Source organism: Notamacropus eugenii, chromosome 2, assembly GCF_028372415.1.
Source record: "Notamacropus eugenii isolate mMacEug1 chromosome 2, mMacEug1.pri_v2, whole genome shotgun sequence".
NCBI classification, from domain to species: Eukaryota; Metazoa; Chordata; class Mammalia; order Diprotodontia; family Macropodidae; genus Notamacropus; species Notamacropus eugenii.
In genome coordinates this window covers 126,313,615-126,317,088 of record NC_092873.1, presented here as the reverse complement: position 1 = coordinate 126,317,088, position 3,474 = coordinate 126,313,615, and positions in this window count along the sequence as shown.

The window sequence follows — 3,474 nt, the reverse complement described above, 5'->3', positions numbered from 1 at the left end:
TGACATGAAGTTGGGGAGATATTGAATCCCTGCAATGTCCTTACTATTGGTGGCAATTTCCTATAGTCAAAAGGTTTGTAAGCTTAATACCAGATCTATTCAATTATAGATTATGGGTAGGGGAACATCCAAGGTTGTCTGAAATTAAGCTATTAGGCATAGGACTTTAGACCAGCAACAATAAGTTAGGGTCCTTTAATTCTTAGTAATACTGTGGAGACAATTAGGTCAAAAGCTTGTGAAGTTAGCAACATAAATATTATTTGTGTCTCAGTTGGTAATTGTTTAAAAAAAAAATTCTTTTGTGGTCCACATTGTAAATGCTTTAGAAAGAAGTATCACCTGATCAAAAGTTTGAATTGCCTTATCTGTTATAAACTGTGTCAAAAATAAATTTAAAAAAAGACTTTAATAAACATTTTAGGGGCATATTATGTGCAAGGTATTGCCACTAGTGATGCTGAAACAAAGAAATAGTCTGAAAATTAAAAACTTATGTTCTACTAGAATATGACACATACTCCAATGAGTATATTTATTTAGAAAAGATATTCATTTGGATCAGATATGTACTCTTTATAATATAGGGACAGACTTATAGATGTTTTGAAGGTCTGTTGTACTGAACATAGATAGGCTTTGTGAGCTAAGGATTTTATTTTTGGTCATACATAAAGTTTTGGATTTATATGTCCATGGAAGAAAAATAGTCTTGCTTATTTTGCCCTTCATATTCTAGATCATCACAAGACCCAAGTGTGCATACATTTGATTCTACCATTTACAAAGCATTATAAAATTGCAATGTTTTTTTATAATTTGAAGGATCTTTTGCTTATGATGAGAAAACTGTTATATATATGTGTGTGTGTGTGTATACACATGTATTAATATAGCTATGTTTATATATACATAATAGTCTGCATTGCATACATGGGAATTAACTAAAGATCATTTATAAAATGCTTGTTATATGCCAGGCACTGTTTTAAACACTCAGGTTACAAATGAGAGAGAGAGGAAGGGAGAACGGGCTACTTTACACTCACTCAGTCATCAGTCAAGGTATCTAGACTCCAAGGCAAGAGTTCCAAAAATAAATGTATCAACTTCCTCAAAAAGTTGTAGCATAGATGATAGATTTCTGGGGTACAGAGGTCTAGGTCCAGTATAGAAGGTGCTCATCTGAGTGGAAAGAAGCAAGTCAGCTGCAGCAGGGAAATGGCAAAAAGGCTTATGCATCTGGAACACACATTCATATATACAAACAAATATATGGTTTACAGTCTCCTTTTGTTTCTCCTTTTTTTGTTTTGTTTTCTTCCAGATGTGTGATTTCATTTGTCTAGAGGACTTAGGGTATACAGCCCTACAGAGATCACTAATCATCTGCAATCAATCAAAAAGATTGCTTGGGGCATTGAAAGGTTGAGGCTTGACCACTGTCACACAGGCAGTATGTATCTGATGAGAGAGAGACAGAGACAGAGAGAGAGAGAGAGAGACAGAGACAGAGAGAGAGAGAGAGATAAGCAAATTGGCAGATGGATAAATAAATGCATTACATAAATGCATTACATAAATAATATTTTTTATAATATAAGGTATAAATCTTCTAGAAAGTAAAATGAATCCTATAAAACAGCTTTCATTTAGAAGGATACTTTTAGGGAACAAAAACAGCCTTGAAATGCTAGGGAATACAGGTATAATGAGGAGAGGATAGAGGCCAGGATGCTGATTTACAGTTCTCCTAGGTACCTTCCCTTGCTGATTTATGGATGTGCCATGGAAATGCCAGTAGAAGAAGGTTGCTCACTTTTTCAGGGAATGGTTATTGCTCTGGCACTCAGTCAAGGAACAAAGAGAGTAAAGAAGCAAACCATAGAAATTAAGATAAGTAAAAGGTATAAATATTTGCAGTAATTTAAGTGCAGCTCCTTTAATCACTATCAATTTTCACAAACTCAATTATTGTAAAAGACAATGGAATACAAGGTACTATCTTTAATTTTACTATATGGTATCCATTAATGTTATTGGCCTCTGACATGGATTCTAAATGAATTTTGTTTAAAAACATTGTGAAAAACCACCTAGGTTAGTCAAAATGGTAACTTTCAGTAATTCTTATCATCAATATTTCAAATATCCATAGTTTTGTTGACAAGGGTATTCCCTGGCACAAATTGTCATTCTTCTGTTGCTCAGATGTCTATATCTTAAAAAGCATCACTTTGTAGTCATTCTAGAGATGACTTTCTTGGGATATGTGTCCTCAGATGATGTAAAGTGCCACAACTGCAAGTGCCACAACTGCAAGTGCCACAACTGCAAGTGTTCCAGTCTTGTCAAATCTAACATTCATTGGCACCTTCTTTGAGAAATCAGAGTCATGTACATTCCACAAGGAATGTGGAACTCCACAAGGAGTTACCAAAAGCAAACTTCAGTGGAGGGTCAGTGATGTGTACCAAGAAATAAATTAAGAAACTAAGGAAATATAAATATTAACTTCCAGCTGAGAAGTAGTAATTGGTTCCTAGCATAAGTATAAAACAGAAGTGACTTGTATGCTTTAGACCATCATCAAAAACCAAAGGGATCCTTAGATTATTAATTCCAGATCTAGGACCAAGGACAGGTAACCACAAAGTTAAGGAGAGGTTGGGAAGTGAGTACTGGGACAGGTGGCAGTGTGTGTGCTTGTCCTTCATTGCTGAAGAAGACCATGGCATCAGAGAAATAATAACATGACTTGCACTTGACTTTGTTTTGAGTGAGGGAGGGTTGTGCAAGTCACCAGCCTCACTTCTTCTCCAGAGCCATCTGAATCAAGTGACCAGGTATTCATCAGGATGACTGGAGATGACCCAGGATGATGCAATTGGGGTTAAGTGACTTGCCCAAGGTCACATACCTAGTGAGTGTCAAGTGTCAAGTGTCTGAGGTGATGAACTCAGGTCCTCCTGACTCCTGAAGGGTGCTCTATTCACTGCACCACCTAGTTGCCCCAGGGCAGGTGGCACGAAGGGAACATAATCTATATCTAGGGATAAACAGGTGATCCAGTAAATAGAATGCTAAATTTAGGGTTAGGAATACCTGAGTTCAAATTTAGCCTCAGATGTGTGACCTCAGGAAAGTCATTAAATATGTCCTACTTCAGTCTCCCCATGTGCAAAATGGGGATAATTACTCCTGTCTCCCAGGGATATCATAAGGATCAAATGAAATAATATTTGTAAGGTGCTTTGCAAACTTTTAAGCATTCTATTCATGCTAACTATTAATATCTAAACAAAAATCATGTTAGGAACCAATATCAAAGAATTGAAGCTGTGACAGTAGAATTGTAGGCATTTGGCAACAATTAAAGAATTGATCTAGTAGAAAGAGCATAAGTCTTAGAGTCAACAAGGCCTATATTCTAGGCCTACCTGCATGACCTTGGACAAGTTTTCTCAAGGTATC